This window comes from Cydia strobilella, chromosome 5 (genome assembly GCF_947568885.1).
Source record: "Cydia strobilella chromosome 5, ilCydStro3.1, whole genome shotgun sequence".
In the NCBI taxonomy this organism is placed as follows: domain Eukaryota; kingdom Metazoa; phylum Arthropoda; class Insecta; order Lepidoptera; family Tortricidae; genus Cydia; species Cydia strobilella.
Genome location: NC_086045.1, coordinates 11757377 through 11777728, shown reverse-complemented (window position 1 = coordinate 11777728; position 20352 = coordinate 11757377). Strand labels below are relative to the sequence as shown.

The 20352-nt window shown below is 36.7% G+C and overlaps 1 protein-coding gene across 1 annotated transcript in view; it reads right to left on the bottom strand.

Moving 5' to 3' along the window:
• Nucleotides 1-20352, bottom strand: part of LOC134741766 (nitric oxide synthase-interacting protein homolog) — a 136566-nt gene that overhangs the window by 67796 nt on the left and 48418 nt on the right. The window lies entirely within an intron of this gene.

Sequence of the window (20352 nt, the reverse complement as noted above, 5' to 3'; positions counted from 1 at the left end):
CCCTTACAGTTTCGCCATGTCCGTCTGTCTGTCTGCCTGTCCGAGCCTTGCTCCGCTTTTTTTTTCCTTCTTTGCTTAATTTGCTCCGCTTTCCTCGTATTCGATATAAAAAGTAGATTGCTTAACTCGAGTGAAAGGCACCAAACATCATCATTTAATCCCTTTGTACTAATAGCTCCAGTTTAGCCTTTTTTTGACGGAAGGGTAACTAAGGAACCCTACACTGAGCATGGCCCGACATGCTCTTGGTCGGTTTTTTATTATTTATTAGGTAATTATAGTTTGGTGCGAGTAACCCTATTGGTACTTTCAATCTCAAATTAATGTTAAGTTTTGTAGTTTGTACTTTGCCGACGTAGGAATTCAAAAACCCCGACTAAGACAAATCTGGGGAAACCCGGATATGAACGAGGGATGTCCACAATTTACCTACGTCATTGGGAACACCGACTGCGACTACTCGGCTCAATACATTGGATAATTTCCGTTAAAACTCTGTGTAAGCAAAAACGCTTGTGATAATGTTTTTCAATATGTATAATGTTTCTGTAAAAGCTTAAGGAACGGTATACAGTGACACATTTTGAATATCACTTTGATGTCTGTCCATAATTAGTATAGTCTGTCAAGAGCTTATCCGTATTATGTAGATTGTAGAGAAATAGAATAAAAAAGTTCGTCCAGACGCCCGTTTTAGAAATAGGTACGGAAGCTCGGAATTTGTAAACAAGCGAACGCGCTTCTATAATATATAGGTCCTAGGTAGGTAGACCTAAAATTTGTACTTAAATCTTTCATGAAACGACTCCCCAGTTCTTGTAAACGCAGAACGCAGCTTTTGTGAACTTTTTTAAAATAAGTTCCTCAGTCCCAAAACAAAAGAGGGTGGTTTGGTCATCGAGCTGCGCGCTCTGAATCCACAACAAGGAATCAACGGGAAACATCTTAATTAACTCCGGATTAAATTCAATTTAGCGCACGAGGTGTTTCGGTAAACATCCAGGCTCCCTAATGAGTTACCAACTTCGCCACTTTGTAAGATTAAGCCAAAAATTGTGAAAAACTTCGGCGTAACGCTACGAGTCGAGTTTGCGAGCGGCAAAGTTTAAATGGTCGCCTTATTTTGAAGAACTTAAGAATCATTTTAGCGAAGCTTAGATGTTTTTGAATGTGAAATGTATGTTTGGGGAATCGCACACCCAACGGTAGCCGTTGTTTGACGTATTCGGAGTTTTTTAGACCCCTGTCCTTGCTATCCGTCCAGTTTTCCACACTTTTCTCTCTGTTTACTTAAGTATGCTTAGAGGAATTAAAACTTAGGGCAAAGTTGTTTTTTATTGCATTGCTCTGGGCCTGAAACGTGGGAATCCCTCTGGGGATGAATTTTATTTAAATTGCCATTGGGGATTTGCGGTTTTCTGCGTAGGTAGATTAATTTACCAGCGTCGGTGCTCAAATCTCACGCATGAGCGAACTAAATAAGTTTAATGGAGTCTGGAAAGGCAATTTTCAACACACTCCACTCAATTAATTTTGAATTCTAACGAGTCATAACATTATAAAAATAGATTTTTAGATTGTGTTTTTAGTATAAAATGAACAATTAGGATATTTGACTAGGTACCTACTAGTCAAATCAGTTCTTTTTTCGAACTGTCATAACGAATTGCCACTATGGAATTTATAGGGTAGATGCGTTAGATTCCGTCCAATTATAGGAGTGGCTAACTTTGAAAAGCGAAAAAAATCTTAAAGCTTGTATTTGTTTGTATTGCTCATATTGTCTATTTTAGGTTAATATTACTTGATCATAAATAATATTAAGATAGGATAAGATAAGACACATTTATTGATAAAATTGTACAAATTTTACACGTCAATTCAACCATACTATAATATACAATGTCAACCATATAATTATAATAAATTTATACTACATTACAATATACAATTTGTGTTCGTAGTTCTATTGATAAAGTTCATTTATACAATTATTATGTTTTTTTATTAAACATTCTCAGTTTTTTATCTAATGTCAGGGCTTATTACACTTCCTTAAAATAAATTCATTCACACTGTAGCAACACAGGTCAAGCAACATTTTTTTAATTTTATTATAAAATATTTTATCGCTCGCCGAGGTAATTATGTCACTAGGTAGGGTATTTACGGTTTATTTTATAAAAAATATATTTTATGTCTGTTTAGACATTACATATTGCAATAAGGCGCCATTCATTTATTATGTAAGACGATTTTTGACAGATTTTGACCCTCTCCCTCCCCTATGTAAGAAAAAATAAGATTAGGCCGACCCCCACCCCCTGTTTAATATTTATTACGTATTAACAAGGGCCTGACACACTTTGATAGAGAAAGAGTATCTTATTGCGATTCCTATAAGAGGAAAGAGAAAAATAGTGCCATATGCTTTATCTTTATCACCGACCGGGCATTTTTTCATGGTCGGGTTGGCATCATAGCAAGGAGGCGATGGCGAAATACCGAAATTTATAAGAGTTAAAGAGAAAAAGGATTATGCTGCCATACATGAAACTGTCAATACATAAATATGTCTTTCTCTTACCCCAGGTCGCTTGGTTTCATGTCTATAACTACTTGTATATACTATGTCTATGCGTATTAAGAATCTGAAGGAAAAATTATTACACGTCGGGTTTGTTTATAATGTTTTTAATTCCATTTTCAATGAAACAATTTTAGAAACTTTTATTTTGTACCTGCAAAAGTACAAATAAAACTTTGGCCTAATTTTATAGTTTTTCTTTGTCGGCACTCGCATGCACGCGCTTTTTCGAAGCATAATCTTTACTTGCGCATTTTTGTGATCTTACGACTATTAAGACTCCCACCCCCCTGTAAGAAAAAATAAGACACGGTCGACCCCCCTCCCCCCCCCCCCCCCTAAATTGCCTTACGTAATAAATGAATGGCGCCTAAAGTGCAAAATTTTGCGGTATGGTAGGTTTATACTCAAATTATACGCAATTCTTTGTAGCAACTCCGTCAAAAGGACGAAAACTATAGAGCTGGACGGTAACTAACTCACTAACCGCACTTAAACTATCGTGAGACATATTTCAAAATATTTATCAGTACGGTTTTTACTCACTATTATTTTTAGTCGCTTTTGGCGACATGTTTCGGATTCTTTGGGAATCCATCCTCAGGCACGAGTGTCCGCGGCGGTTGTACGTCGTGCACTGCCTGATGGGGCGGGGGCGGGGGGCGCGGGGCAGTCCGCAGATGGAGTCGTCAAGTGAAGGTCTGGTAGGGCGGCTGTATCGAACGAAGTCAAGCACACTGCACTCACTATGTCCCCGCGATCGTCACAACACACTTGCCGCTTGACCCTAGGTATTATAGGCTTCCATGCAGGTGATGTTGCCACCTCCCAGCCTCCGTCCCGATTGAAATCCGAAACATGTCGCCAAAAGCCACTAAAAATAATAGTGAGTAAAAACCGTACTGATAAATATTTTAACTCACTAACCCGAAAAACTAGCAAGTGACGTCACGCGCAAGTTCTATAAGATTTATAAAATAGAAGTTTTGTCTAAAAATAACTTCTGTCTATTACGTTTCTCGTTCTGATGCTTTATTTCATGCATAAAAGAAAAAAAGGCACAAAAAAATTCACCGGCATGATTATGTAGGCGAAAACTGCCAAGCCGATTGGTCATAAAACTTTATCTTTACGAATACAAAAGGACAAAAGATGTATAAAGTACTTCGACGTACGTCTCGTCCATATAGCGGGAATAACTAGTTATGGTACTTTAAGTTTCTCGGGTGCTCAACACGTTTTATTAGGAATTTGTTTCTTTATATAAATCTTTAATTTTTAACCGACTTCAAGATTTCAAAGGAGGAGGTTCTCAATTCGGTTGTTTTTTTTTTTTTTTTTTTTAATGCTTGTTACTCAATAACTCCGTCATTTCGGGACCGATTTTGAAAATTCATTTTTTGATTGTAAGTATATACATACAGTTATTAAAAAGCAGTACATACAGTATTGTTAAAAAGCAGTTCTGATGATGGGATCCATGAGGAATCGAGGGAACTCCTCAAATGTTAAAGGCATACATATAGTGATTTTAGTATTTATACTTTTAAAAAGTGACATTTGATGAAGTGGAACTGCTGATGATGATCAGAACGGAACTCTTCAATGACGCATAGTTCACGTTTGGCGATTTGTCCTCTTCGTTATGTTTGTTAAGCAAGTTAGGTTTTCAAGAAACATTTTTGTCAAGTTCGAGTTCTGTTGATGGGATTCATGAGGAATCGAGGGAACTCCTCAAATGTGAAAGGCATACATATAGTGATTTTTGTATTTTTATAAACAAATCCAGCACTTCCATTTTAAAAAGTGACATTTGATGAAGTGGAACTGCTGATGATGATCAGAACGGAACTCTTCAATGACGCTTAGTTCACGTTTGGCGATTTGTCCTCTTCGTTATGTTTGTTAAGCAAGTTAGGTTTTCAAGAAACATTTTTGTCAAGCTCGAGTTCTGATGATGGGATCCATGAGGAATCGAGGGAACTCCTCAAATGTGAAAGGCATACATATAGTGGGACCGGTGGGACTCACCGTGGCTGAAGCACTGGGTGCAGCTACATGCCCCATTATGTGAAATTCTATTTTAATATTATGTTTGTACTAACCCTAGATTTAAGTATTAGTATGTATGTTACTAACACATTATGGACTTATTTGTTCGAAATAAATTATTATTGATTGATTGATTGATAGTGATTTTTGTTTTTTTATAAACAAATCCAGCACTTCCATTTTAAAAAGTGACATTTGATGAAGTGGAACTGCTGATGATAATCAGAATGGAACTCTTTAATGACGCATAGTTTACGTTTGGCGATTTGTCCTCTTCTTTATGTTTGTTAAGCAACTTAAATTTTTAAGACATATTTTTGTCAAGCTCGAGTTCTGATGATGAGACCCACGAGGAACCGAGGGAACTCCTCAAATGTGAAAGGCATACATATAGTGATTTTTGTATTTTCATCAAAAAAAAGTGACATTTGATGAAGTGGAAACTGCTGATAATGATCAGAATGGAACTCTTCAATGACACATAGTTCACGTTTGGCGATTTGTTCTCTTCCTTATGGACCCAGACCTGAACTTGGACCCGGACTCGGACCCGGACCCGGACCGAACTCTGATCCAAACTTGGACCCGGACAGCCGGACACGGACCCGGACTCTGATCCGGACCCAGACCCGGACCCGGAAATGCTACTAGAAAAGTGGGTTAGGTGGGTGGTTGGGTTTTGAACTGCGATTCTCACAGAACAGATCTGCTATCAGAAAAGTAGGTTAGGTTAGAGCTGTGACCCTTACAGAAACGAAATGGTATCAGAAAAGTAGGTTAGGTTAGGTTAGAACTGCGACCCTTACAGAAACGAAATGCTACTAGAAAAGTGGGTGGTTTTACCTCCTTTTCTACATTATTAGGCAAAAGATGCTGTCTTTTTCATTTCATTGTCTGGAATCTAAGAGTGCACCATCAACAATAAGTGAACTTTTAGCGGCATCCCCCATTGAAGTCGGTTTTTGTTCTTAAAAATTATTTAATCAATAGTCTTCGAATTGAAAAGTTGGAATACATTTATATATGGTAACAAATAGAAATTAAAATTTAGAAAAGTTAGTGGGTTCAAGATTGTTTAGTCTTAGAGTCCAAGTAGGTACGTGTACGTACTTACGTACGTAAGCAATACCGGGAGTTAATTGATTTATTGCCCTATTGTAAAAGAGCCATTAGAGACATTAGAGATAGCATTCATTAGCTCACTTCATTTTTCGCCTACTATACCTGTAGGTATTTAAGTAACCTACCTGTATTTAAGGCAAATGCTAATAAACGCTTAGGTATTTATGGATGCGAATATTTATTATTGTTGCTATGAAGTCATAATTTGCTTGACCGCAGCAGTCAGTAGTTAATTTGCAGTAGGTACTAAATTAGGTACTTATACCTACTCAAGTTTCACTAAGTATTACTAAGATATTTTGATGAACTTGGGTTTAGAAGTTGTAAAATATGCTGTAGTTGCCCTAATATTATTCATTATACTCGTAATGTGTAACGACCCCTAGGTAAACCTTGCCATTTACTACTATACTATCAACTCCCGTGGGCCGCTGCTTGCAACCTAACAAAAATTAACGCTAACATCTGAATTCCCCAAAGTACCAACATGTGAATAATATCAGTATAATTTGTTTAAGCCGCATATCGTGACGTTATTTTCAAAAGTGCTCATTTTATCTAGCACCAGCAGTCGAAAAAAAGACGTTCTGTTTAGGCTAATAAAGTTTAAACTAAATATGAATTTTACATTTCATAAGAGCTTGAAGAATTAGCTATTGATTTACAGAGCAAGCACGGAATTTTGCCACAATACAGCACTTTAATTAGTACTGGCTTAATGAAATTTTCCAGTAATGTTAAATATTTGCATTGCCCCGAAGGCTTTAAAACGCTCCGCGAGTCCCTTATCTCATTTTTATTATTTATTTATTTACACACCATTGGGTGTAGGTAAATATGTTAAGTTTGTCGGACGTAGGTATAAATTACCTATAATACAATATTATAACTATTTATTGCACACCTTAACAACAAAAAAAACCGGCCAAGTGCGAGTCGGACTCGCGCACCGAGGGTTCCGTACTTTTTTTAAATATTCGAGTTGATTGAATGAATAGAATAGAATAGAAGATGCTTTATTCAAAAACGCTTAATTTAGACTTAACTAATGACGCTAACATAGATTGCTGGTTATAAAGCGTTCCTGAAATGGTCTCCACTCAGCTTCATGTCAAGGAACCTTTGAGGTCCCCGACGCTGGTCTTCCGTGAAAACCTTTCCGAGAGAGCGCAACAAATACAACTTAAATATAATATAACAGCTATACAAATCAAATGAAAGGTAAATTGCGGTTTACGATTTATGACGTATTAAAAAAAACTACTTACTATCTAGTAAGTAGTACTTACTAGATCTCGTTCAAACTAATTTTCGGTGGAAGTTTGTATGGTAATGTACATCATATATTTTTTTTAGTTTTATCATTCTCTTATTTTAGAAGTTACAGGGGGGGGGGACACATTTTACCACTTTGGAAGTGTCTCTCGCGCAAACTATTCAGTTTAGAAAAAAATGATATTAGAAACCTCAATATAATTTTTGAAGACCTATCCATATACCCCACACGAATGGGTTTGATGAAAAAATGTTTTTTGAATTTTAGTTCTAAGTATGGGGAACCCCCAAAATGTATTGTTTTTTTTCTACTTATGTGTGAAAATCCTAATGCGGTTCACAAAATACTTACCAAGTTTCAACAGTATAGTTCTTATAGTTACGGAAAAAAGTGGCTGTGACATACGGACGGACGGACAGACAGACAGACAGACATGACGAATCTATAAGGGTTCCGTTTTTTTGCCATTTGGCTACGGAACCCTAAAAACCGACCAAGGGCGAGTCAAAAGATCCATTTTTGCTTATTCTTCAAACTTCAAAATACGTTCAAAATCATCTAGGTACTTTAAAATTATAAGTAGATGTTGTGAGAGATCCTTACAACAGGCTCTTTCATTCGATATTTATTATGTTATAATTTTTCTCCTAAAAGACCGGCAAGTGTAAAATTCACTATTCGTAGGATTGACAAGTAAACCCTATGCTGGCGCCATCTGTAAAATACTTCGATCGGCCAACCCCATTTGCATAGATCAACAACTTAATGGCGAATCGGTGTGATGAAATCTGTTTTGTGTGCCTAACTTTAGCTACGTATTAGATCATTTGACTGACTCGAGAGAGCGCGTGTGTGGTTCAGCATTTAATTAAACAAAAGTTAAACATAGGTATATTCATCCTTTTAACAATCCCGGTTTAAGCGAGTAATTACGCCACCGATTTTTGTTAAAAGGTAACTGAAATAATTAATTCGACTTCACTTTGCTTTGTTTGCTGAGCAACGAATTAAATTCACGAAACTGTCAGTATCATTTATTAAATATTGAAATCATTTATGCGTGCTTTTGTGAATTGTCATACGAGTATAGGAGTATATGAAGGTAACTAGTTCAGAAACTGACTAGTTTGGCATTTATTTTCTCTAAGGCACTTGTTCTACTGTGCGTCTAATACGTTTTTAGGGCTCCTTACCTCAAAAGGAAAAAACGGAACCCTTATAGAATCACTCGTGCGTCTGTCTGTCTGTCTGTCCGTCTGTCACAGCCCATTTTCTCCAAAACTACTGGACCAATTAAGTTGAAATTTGGTATACATAATAATGTAAATTTGTGACTCAAAGACGGACATGTAACGTAAACAATAGTTATTTGTTATACAAGGGTGCAAAGTTGTATTTTACCCGCGAGTGTGGAATTGAAACACGAGCAAACGAAGGGATGCTATAGTTGAACCACGAGCGAAGCGAGTGGTTCTAAAATAGAATCCTGAGCGTAGCGAGTGTTTCAACACACGAGAAGTAAAATACATTTGCACCCGTGTGTAACACAAAACTTTACCCCTCACTATAGCGAGGAAAGTGCAACATCCACAGGCATTAGATCATCTTCATCACTGTGGAATCACACATTTTTTTACGATAATACGATATTATAACAGAAAAGTTGTGTATTTTTATGTGTCGGAGTCGGTAAGAAATTTTTTGTTGACAATGTTGACATTTCTGACGATGCGTTTTGAAATTGCATCGACTCAACTTGTGCATTCAGAATAACATTCAACATCATTTAAAAAAACAAATGTTTCTTAAGGAATTTAAGGTTTATGACTTAAAATCATTAAATAAAGCTAAATTTGGTATTTTTTATTAAATTCTAAAACCATTTATTAAATGATAATTAATATCGAACGAACCATTATTATGAGCGTTTTACGTTTTGTTATATGTCGAAAGCTACTTAAACACGCTCCATCCAAGGTCAAATTACTTTCCCCGCTAGTGGATAAAATTCGTTTTTCCCCGCTTGTTTTAAAGGATAAAAGAATAAATTTTAAACATGGGTGCTACTTTTGGGGGGTAAATGATAACATTAAAAAATAAAGTTTTTCGAACTATATCGTGTTACATATCAAATGAATGACCTTATTTTAGGAATCCTTATTTTAAAATAAATAGTTTGTTATTAAAGAAAATAGACAAAAAATTAAACCCCCCTCCCTCCCTCCATATCTCCAAAACTACTAGGTCTAAAATTAAAAAAAATACACAAAATAGTTCTTTACTTATAGATGACAGGAAAACCTATTAGAAACGTGCAGTCAAGCGTGAGTCGGACTTAATTACTTAGTTTTTGATCCGACCCCTACGGGTTTTTTAAAGACATTTTACTCATCACGCCTATCACATAAAAAATACATTCTTAAAAATTGTGTAATGTACGGAACCCTTGGAACGCAAGTCCGACTTGCACTTGTTTACCGTAATTTCGACAATTACAGACATTAGAGTTTTGAATGATTCACAAAAGATTAGGGTTTTGAATGATTGAAAAGGTAATCACGGTCTATATCCCGGTCAATATAAGTCTAATCACAGACATTTTTTTTGGATTGCAATGTAAAACTAAAAAAGCTTTTTGGTATTGTAGTACACACAGAAAATATTAATAAGATTGCTTTAGCTATTATTGACATTACTGTATTCCATGGAAAGTACATTATTGACACTATTGTATTCCATGGAACTACAATTATAGGCGTTTTAAAGTCTGGCTAATGAAAGATGAACCTGCAAAAACGCGGCAATTTAAAAAAATCGAATCTTACGTAAGCAAATCGTATTACCTACAAGTAAGTCCGGAAAAAATATTAATTAGGTACCTACTGAAAATAATATAGAAATGATCAAAAGTATCAAGATTATGCAATCCTTTTAATCAAAGAGTTGCCTGCTACAATTTTTTTGAAATTTCCGCAATTTTGCAGATTCATCTATCGTTAGCCAGACTACATATTTAGTTTTGATTTCTTTGTGAACACCCGATAAACTATAATATGGTCTAGGAATACAGTTTACGAGTACTTATTATGACCAATTTTAAGTACCTATATTTAATCTGCATTCATTTAATACACACTTTGGTACTCCAGAGTACGCCCTCCAGACTTTGACCATCATTTGTGACTTTTGTATTGCTTTAAGACAATGGGTCCCGTACAGACATTTCATCCCCAAAACAAACCTGATTTACTGATACCATTAGAAAAAAATTGTCAACTACCCTATTCTCTCTAAATTCTCGCTTACGCTTGATAGCGATTGCCGTAAAAAAACTTGTACTCTTTCTTTGAATATGCTGTATAAAACCTATAAACTCTTTTATTAAATATTGTTAATTGGGCTTGAAGTAAAGATAATTAGTAGGTATCACTAATTGTAGTAGGACTAGTAGGTATTGTAACTAATTATCTTGTATTGTACCGTTTACCCAGGTATTCCACTTACTTACAAAAATCCTGAGGCACTACCGCGAAAAACGAAATTTCTTTATTTGCCTCTCTATCGCTCCAACACGCAAGAGCGATAGAGAGCCAGATAACGAATTTTCGTTTTTCGCGGTAAGCCCTCTGTCCCCTACTGACATTTATGTATATGTATGCCTAACCACAGAAATAGACATATACCTATATAGTACATTTTTTTCTCAGGAATTAATCCCCCAAATAAATATATATATACATATACTAAATGAAATTATTTTCAAAATTGCTTTCTTGGTATGAGGTATATGTTTCCAGATATGAGGGTATCACGTATCATTTGTGATATATTTTACAATAAAAAAATCAGCCATATCGTATCTGGAGGAGCCCATCAAACTTGGTATGTTTTGAAAATTATTTTTGTTTTCTGGCGTAAATGTAATAATGTGGTATATTTTTAGAATCGCCTCAAAAAGTCCTTTCATATGACACCACACGATAGATTTCTGAAAAAATATTTTTTTTTTCGCCTACAAAAAAAATATGACAGCACTCCCCTCCTAAGGCAATTTTTTTTTAAGAACTGCGGGTCAACAATTTTGTTTTGACCTCTAGTATATGTGTGCTAAACGGCTAAACTGTCCATAAATATGCGGTTTTTTTGCGTACACCTTACACTATTTAGTACAGACAGTTTAACGACTGATACGCGGACGAAGTCGCGGGCAGAAGCTAGTGACCATATAAATTTATATTCGTGCGTGTAACAAACGAAAAGAATTTCATTCATATTTGTTAGGTATTTGGCGATGTCGATAAATTTCCTTTTGCGTTCGTCAGCTAGTTAAGCCCCTCATATTTACCGGTATTGATATCGCAACAGGCACCCAAGACGGCAATTACGCTACCATCGCTTTCCGCACATCGCTATACAACGATGGAAGAGATATCACAAATTTTTTTAACTTTGTGATATATTTTTTTATAAACTCAAATAATTAGAGTTAGACCAAGAAAAGTCTGCAACGATTTTGATAGCATACGCAGTACAAGTGATATTTATACGTATTAATTACATAGAAGTTTGACGTTTAAAATAAGTTAACACTTGCACTGCGTGGGCTATCAAAATCGTTTCAGACTTTTCTTGGTCTATTAACTACCTACCTACTGGTTTCACAAAGTAATAAAGTGTGGTGACCGAGTCCTTAAACACGATTTAATTAGTTATTTATTTTATTTTTAAGGCGTTGTCTAATTGTTGACATTTGTTGTATAAGTTTTTTAAAGAAGAATCGTTTATTTCGTAACTAGCTGTTGCCCGCAACTTCGTACGCGTGGATTAGTATGTTGGTGGTTATGTCTTTTACATGAGCATATATATAGATAAATACATGGTAATTCAACTACAAAACTTAAGAAACCGTTCTAAAAAAAATTATTTTAACCTCGTAACTAATAGAAGTTAAAATAGTTATTTTCCCCTCACTAGCTCGGAAAGCCGTCTATTATCCTTTAAAACAAGCGGGGAAAAACGCATTTTATCCACTAGTGGGGAAAGTAATTTGACCTTGGATGGAGCGTGTTTAAGTAGCTTGACAGATAACAAAACGTAAAACGCTCATAATAATGGTTCGTTCGATATTAATTATCATTAAATAAATGGTTTGAGAATCTAATAAAAAAGACCAAATTTAGCTTTATATTTTAAGTCATAAACCTTAAAATTCCATAAGAAACGTTAGATTTTTTATAATGATGTTAATATAATTCTGAACGCACAAGTTGAGTCGATGCAATTTTAAAACGCATCGTTGACATTTCATACGTCAGAACAGAAATGTCAACATTGTCAACAAAATTTTTACTGTTTTTCTCACCGACTCACGTAAAAATCAGAATTTCTAGTGTTTTCTGTTATAATATCGTAAAAAAAATAGTGATTCCAGTGATGAAGATGATCTAACGCCTGTGGATGTTGCACTTTCCTCGCTATAGTGAGGGGAAAAGTTTTGTGTTACACACGGGTGCAAATGTATTTTACTTCTCGTGTGTTGAAACACTCGCTACGCTCAGGATTCTATTTTAGAACCACTCGCTTCGCTCGTGGTTCAACTATAGAATCCTTTCGCTTGCTCATGTTTCAATTCCACACTCGCGGGTAAAATACAACTTTGCACCCTTGTATAACAAATAACTATTGTTATACAAGGGTGCAAAGTTGTATTTTACCCGCGAGTGTGAAATTGCAACGTCGAGAAAGCGAAAGGATTCTATAGTTGAACCACGAGCGAAGCGAGTGGTTCTAAAATAGAATCCTGAGCTTAGCGAGTGTTTCAACACACGAGAAGTAAAATACATTTGCACCCGTGTATAACACAAAACTTTCGTAAATTTCGAGCAAATGTCTTTCTGTCACTCAAATTACGCTTTAATAGGTTAAAAGAGAAAGATCTCATTCATTGGACAGGTCGCGTGTCTTTGTTTGTAAATAAACAAAAACAAGGCGTCACTGCTTTTAATGGAATTACAAGACATCTGCAGCACACTTGCGCTTATTTCTACCTGCTCATGGTAGGTCATACTCAACATTTGGTTCCAGTTGATAACAATCATTGGAGTCGTACTGTACGTTTGACGTTGTTCCCTCAAAATATTGAAGCTAAAAATTAAACTGATTTCATCGAGTAACTAGTTATATTACTGTATCTATATAATGAGTGATAGAGGCAGGAAAAGACAAAAGAGCATAAGTGCGTTTTTCTCTACAAAAAAACAAAAACAAAAAGCCACTGAAATTGACATACTTTCTGCAGTTCAACTTATCAATACGACCACAGCAAGTATGCAGAGACAACGTGAAAATAGCATGAACGCATTCCAAAAACTTTTCGATCAGGCTGAGGCTATCGCAAACGAAATTGAAGCAGAAATCACAGTCCGCTGAATCATCGGCCGTCAAACAAATCGTACGAACATTCAGACTCAGTCAGTTGAAGAATATTACCGACTTTCAGTATATATTCCTTTTATAAATTATTTGCTAAGTGAAATGTCATCCAGTTTCACCAGCGCTCCTTTAAAATAAAATAAATAAAAATCGTTTATTTCAGATCTGCATTGATCCATAACGGTGTTAGTATAAAAAAAAAATAAAAAAAAAAAATAAAAACTATGTTAAGTAGTAAACAAACTATGCAAACAATCGGACAGTTGCAAAAGTTGGTGTCCCATAACATCAGCGTTGAAGATATAGAGGATGTTTTGCATGGCGCTGAAGTATATAAGGAAGACCTTCCTTGTTTTTTAGCTTTAAAGGGAGAGCTAAAAATTTGGCTACAGATGAGAGAAAATTTCCCAATCCCAAAGTCTCCAGCAGATGCCTACAAACGAGCAACGGTGCTACCGAATATTAGAATTCTGTGTCAATTGTTGTGCACGTTTCCTGAGACTACTAGCACTGCCGAGCGATCTTTCTCCACCTTACGCCGGTTAAAGTCATATCTTCGCAGCAGGATGACAGAAGGACTGGCTTTAATGCACATCCATCAAGACATTGCGACAAAAAAGAACGCTAATGAAGTGCTGGATATCTTTAGCGGGAAACATAAAAGAAAACTGTCTTTATTAATTATGTATGTATGTATGTATGTATGTATGTATGTATGTATAAACTCTTTATTGTACCAAAACACAGAACACAAATATGGCACAGAAATAGGCAGTACAAAGGCGAACTTATCCCTTTAAGGGATTTCTTCCAATTAACCTTCGAGTAGATGAGAATTGATGAAGAACGGTTATGTAATTAGGGTTCCGTACCCAAAGGGTAAAAACGGGACCCTATTACTAAGACTCCGCTGTCCGTCTGTCTGTCTGTCACCAGGCTGTATCTCATGAACCGTGATAGCTAGACAGTTGAAATTTTCACAGATGATGTATTTCTGATGCCGATATAACAACAAATACCAAAAGTACGGAACCCTCGTTACGCGAGTCCGACTCGCACTTGGCCGGGTTTTTTTTCTTTTGTTTTAATAAACCTTTATATAAATACTGCAAGTTTATTATTAACAGTTAATTGTTGATTATTTTTGCCAGTCAGCCTCATGTGCCCCTCCCAGAAAAAAAACCTGGATCCGCCCTTGCTCGCGTTCGCGGCTTCGCGCCGCGTAGTCTGGAGCGGGCTTTACATTTTGTTATCTGTCAAAAGCTACTTAAACACGCTCCATGCAAGGTCAAAATACTTTCCCCACTAGTGGATAAAATGCGTTTTTCCCGCTTGTTTTAAAGGATAAAAGACGGCTTTCCGAGCTAGTGAGGGGAAAAAACTATTAATTACCGCAAACATTTGAATGAGTTTTCGACGGTTACAGTAGGTACGGTTAGTTACCTACGGGTGCCCACGGTGTTATGTGAGGTGCTTCGCAGTAACGCACATATAATGGGTCATTGCGCCAGTTTACGTCCAGCTCTAGTTTTCGTCCATTTGTACAAACGTACAAATTTGGACTTATTGCAATCCTTAATGTCTAAACAATAGATTTATCTATTACATAAAAATGATATTTCGCAAGTAGCGAATTAAAAGTAAAATATATTAGTTGCTACTCCGTAGGATGCTCCGTACCGTAGTAAACGTTTGCAAACAATGTCAGTAAGGGACAGAGGGCCTACGGCCTACCGCGAAAAACGAAAATTCGTTATCTCGCTCTCTATCGCTTTTGCGGGTTGGAGCGATAGAGGCAAATTTTGTTTTTCGCGGTAGTGCCTTAGAATTTTAGTAAGTGGAATACCGGGGTAAACGGCACAATACAAGATAATTAGCTACAATACCTAACACCTTTACATTTAATAAAAGAGTTTACCTACAGGTTTTACACAGCATATTCAAAGAAAGTGTTTTTTACGGCAAACGCGATCAAGCGATCTGTAGGTATGCTGTTTGCTTCGAGCAACACCGGCTTCCGACACGTCGGAAGGGAGGAGCCCAAGCGATCTTACCGTAAAATCGTTCTGCCATTTTTTGCGGGGGGAAACGTGCACAGTCACTCACTATACAGACAACTCTTGCACACCTCGGTCCCTTTTTGTGTACGGATGAGTCACAACACGCAGCGCGCTAGTTGTGTGCATGCCCAGTTGGGCATGTGCTTCGGCAGAGGGGAAATAGTGCGAATGCCGACTCCCTTCCCGGTGTTGCTCGAAGGTCTTCATAGAGAAGCCATTTTTACTACCTTTCACTCGATTATGGTAAGAGCGAAAGGTCTGAGATAGGTATGAAGACTTCACTTTTTAAGGTCAGCTTTATGGAACTAGGTTTCTAAGGTACGTATACAATAATATAACATTTAAAGGTAACAAAATAAATTCGCGATAGACCCGATAAATGTGATTTAATGTAGGTACAATATTGTTAGCTACGAATCCCTTTCCGCTGTCCCATAGAAAAATCCCAAGTCACCTTTAGATATTAGATATTAGTATCGCTTCCAGCTGGCCCGACATCGACATCGCTCGGCCAAAGCCGCCGCGACAGCGACACAGCCGCGGAATTTCCCCCGAGCGCCATCCACAACAAGCCACAAGAAGATAATAACCGCGAATGCAAAATGAAAATTATCATACAAATTCTCTTTCTTATATGAACCGGTATTACTGTCGCCCTATAAGTATGCAAAAATATGGAGCCGTCATTTTGTTGAAGCGAAAATACGGATCGGTGCGTGGAGGAGGTAATCTAATCTGCATTTGTTTTGTAAATAATCGGGCCGATTGAGCCCGGATTATTCAGATTATTTCGTTAGGGTAGTATATTTCTATGGAGATGGAGATTAGTCGTTTGTTTGGCCGTATCGTAGGTTTAAGTACATTGCTTATTCATTGTCCAGGCGCGTCAGACTCGGACGACGAAATGAATACAAGATAATGTTTGTAATGTTTATTTATGAAAAAAATGTGATTTAGTGTCGTTAGATAACATAATATATATTAGGCTGAAAGTATATTTGTTAACTAGTGGCTATCGTAAACATTTGTTTACGAAGATAAATCGGCATAGGTATAGATAGAAAACACCCAACGACCAATGCAGCTGCTTTATAATTTATAGGTAACAATATCAATTAGTTTTTAAGAGCTATATATATTAAGGATTGGATGTTTGGATTGTTTGGCGTTATGTAGTACCATGTAGTGTAGTACCCGCTCAAAATCTCTGAAAACTAAAACGAACATTACCTACACAAAAAAACTGTAATAGATGTCATATATTAAAGAAAAAGTGACGAAGCCCTCCAGTGGTGAAGGCCGGATTCGAACCGGCGTCTTTAGCTATCGCGGCTAACGCCATGAACCCCTAGGCCACCCCGCCACGGCGGTGCCCGTCCGAATTTCTCGACTATATGCCATCTTAGTAAGACTAGGCGTCTTTGACCAGCTCTAAGGGCAAGCAGTGCGCGCTTGCACCTCCTACACGAACTCCTTACGGATTTACGTTGTAGCGAGAGAGACTGGTGCTGCCATCTATGAACAAGTTTGGGAACAAATCAAATTATTTTATTAAATATTTTTGATTTGTGTTTTTTTAAATAGTCACACTACTATATATAAATTAAAAACTGTAATAGATGTCATATATTAAAGAAAAAGTGACGAAGCCCTCCAGTGGTGAAGGCCGGGTTCGGCGGCGGGGTAGTGTGACTATTTAAAAAAACACAAATCAAAAATATTTAATAAAATAATTTGATTTGTTCCCAAACTTGTTCATAGATGGCAGCACCAGTCTCTCTCGCTACAACGTAAATCCGTAAGGAGTTCGTGTAGGAGGTGCAAGCGCGCACTGCTTGCCCTTAGAGCTGGTCAAAGACGCCTAGTCTTACTAAGATGGCATATAGTCGAGAAATTCGGACGGGCACCGCCGTGGCGGGGTGGCCTAGGGGTTCATGGCGTTAGCCGCGATAGCTAAAGACGCCGGTTCGAATCCGGCCTTCACCACTGGAGGGCTTCGTCACTTTTTCTTTAATATATGACATCTATTACAGTTTTTAATTTATATATAGTAGTGTGACTATTTAAAAAAACACAAATCAAAAATATTTAATAAAATAATTTGATTTGTTCCCAAACTTGTTCATAGATGGCAGCACCAGTCTCTCTCGCTACAACGTAAATCCGTAAGGAGTTCGTGTAGGAGGTGCAAGCGCGCACTGCTTGCCCTTAGAGCTGGTCAAAGACGCCTAGTCTTACTAAGATGGCATATAGTCGAGAAATTCGGACGGGCACCGCCGTGGCGGGGTGGCCTAGGGGTTCATGGCGTTAGCCGCGATAGCTAAAGACGCCGGTTCGAATCCGGCCTTCACCACTGGAGGGCTTCGTCACTTTTTCTTTAATATATGACATCTATTACAGTTTTTAATTTATATATAGTAGTGTGACTATTTAAAAAAACACAAATCAAAAATATTTAATAAAATAATTTGATTTGTTCCCAAACTTGTTCATTACCTACACAAAATAAAAATTAGAAAAAACTAAATATAGTTTGTCAAAGGACTGACTCATTTCAAACATAGACAGAGAGACTCATACTATCTTTTTCTTACACTAGTACTAGCACCCAAAAGAAAAGGATGAGTACAGTTTTTTTTTGTTCTTATTTACTGCCAATTTGGTTTGACCAACTATAAATAATTAATCTTATTTGATTTAAAAAAATTATCTTTAAAATAAAATAATGACAAATGTTAAAATATATAATTTTCTATAATTCTACAAGGAACTTCAATTAAGCGTATTCATTTTACAATCTAAATTCATGTCCCATTTGAAGGAAAAAAATATTTTTCTCCACTAGCTCGGAAAGTCGTCTTTTATCCTTTAAAACAAGCGGGGAAAAACGCATTTTATCCACTAGTGGGGAAAGTAATTTAACCTTAAATGGAGCGTGTTTAAGTAGCTTGACAGATAACAAAACGTAAAGCGCTCATAATAATGGTTCGTTCGATATTAATTATCATTAAATAAATGGTTTGAGAATCTAATAAAAAATACCAGATTTAGCTTTATTTAATGATTTTAAGTCATAAACCTTAAAATTCTATAATAAACGTTTGTTTTTTAATAATTATGTTAAATATAATTCTGAACGCACAAGTTAAGTCGATGTAATTTCAAAACCCATCATTGACATTTCATACGTCAGAAATGTCAACATTGTCAACAAAAATTTTACTTAAAAACTTCTCACGTAAAAGTACATAATTACCAGAGTTTTTTGTTATAATATCGTAAAAAAATTAGTGATTCCAGTTGATAAAGATGATCTAACGCCTGTGGATGTTGCACTTTCCTCGCTATAGTGAGGGGAAAAGTTTTATGTTACACACGGGTGCAAATGTATTTTACTTCTCGTGTGTTAAAACACTCGCTACGCTCAGGATTCTATTTTAGAACTTATTTTTCAACTATAGAATCCTTTCGCTTGCTCGTCTTTGCAATTCCACACTCGCGGGTAAAATACAACTTTGCACCCTTGTATAACAAATAACTATACTACACTGGTAACATTTATAAGAAATGGCGGCTGACGAAAATTTGGATTTTTGTATTTACGATTACGTAAAAATATCACATTAAACTCGATTAACGCCTGATATGTAATATCAGGCGGTTTGTTTTTATGATTTGATACGTTGTGATTCCCATTGTGGCACCCATTCACTGCACAAACAATCATCTTTCCTGTGTTTTTGATTTTTAAACGGGAGGTGTACACAAACCGATTTGACCTTCAGTACTGCGAGGGCCGTTCCGTTCGAAATGTTCGAATACGATGACACGAGTGCGACGTAACGTCGCACTTGAAATGACTTAAATAGCGATGTACGGACTAGGAATCTATGCCATATAAATCTATGTGATCACGCGCCATGTTGCAGAATTTCACTGGAACTATTTTTTATTCATACTATACTCTGAACTGTCGCCCTATACATGCACAACAACAGCGCCCTCTTGACAATGATCATATATTACTGGTCAGGCTTTACTGTTTTTTAGGGTTCCGTACCCAAAGGGTAAAAACGGGACCCTATTACTAAGACTCCGCTGTCCGTCTGTCTGCCACCAGGCTGTATCTCACGAAGCGTGATAGCTAGACAGTTGAAATTTTCACAGATGATGTTTTTTGTTGCCGCTATAACAAATACTAAAAAGTACGGAACCCTCGGTGCGCGAGTCCGACTCGCACTTGGCCGGTTTTTGATGGACACTTTTCATACATAGAGATTTTGCTCCTTTATACAGAGTGATCAATCCAAATGGGTCAGTATGGAGAAATCAGAAACTATGGGAGATAGCGAAATCTTTTCTTAGGAACCATGGCGTCGATTTTAGATTTAATAATAATTACTTTACTTCTCCCTACTGACCCATTTGGATTGATCACCCTGTATAGTCTCCATGGTTCTGCCATAGAGATTGTCGTCCTTTCTATACTGTCCATAGACTTCATCTTTAGGATCAATTTAGGATGCTCTAGGAGGATCAATGGTTTGACACGGCGTCGAAAAGGTAAAAATATTTCAATTAAAATAACTATCGTAAAACTTTACGTTATACGTTAAATGCTAACAAAATCTGTCATATAGTCCGACAAGAAATTGTAGAAAATTATTGAGGGCGCCACTTCCTACGTAACTGTCACATTTTATGATAATTAATGTGGAGGGAGGTACGAGGAGAGGAAAACCGAGGAAAAGGTGGATGGACTGTGTGAAAGATGATATGAAACTAACGCAAGTGAAAATCCATATTCTAGATCATTCATTATG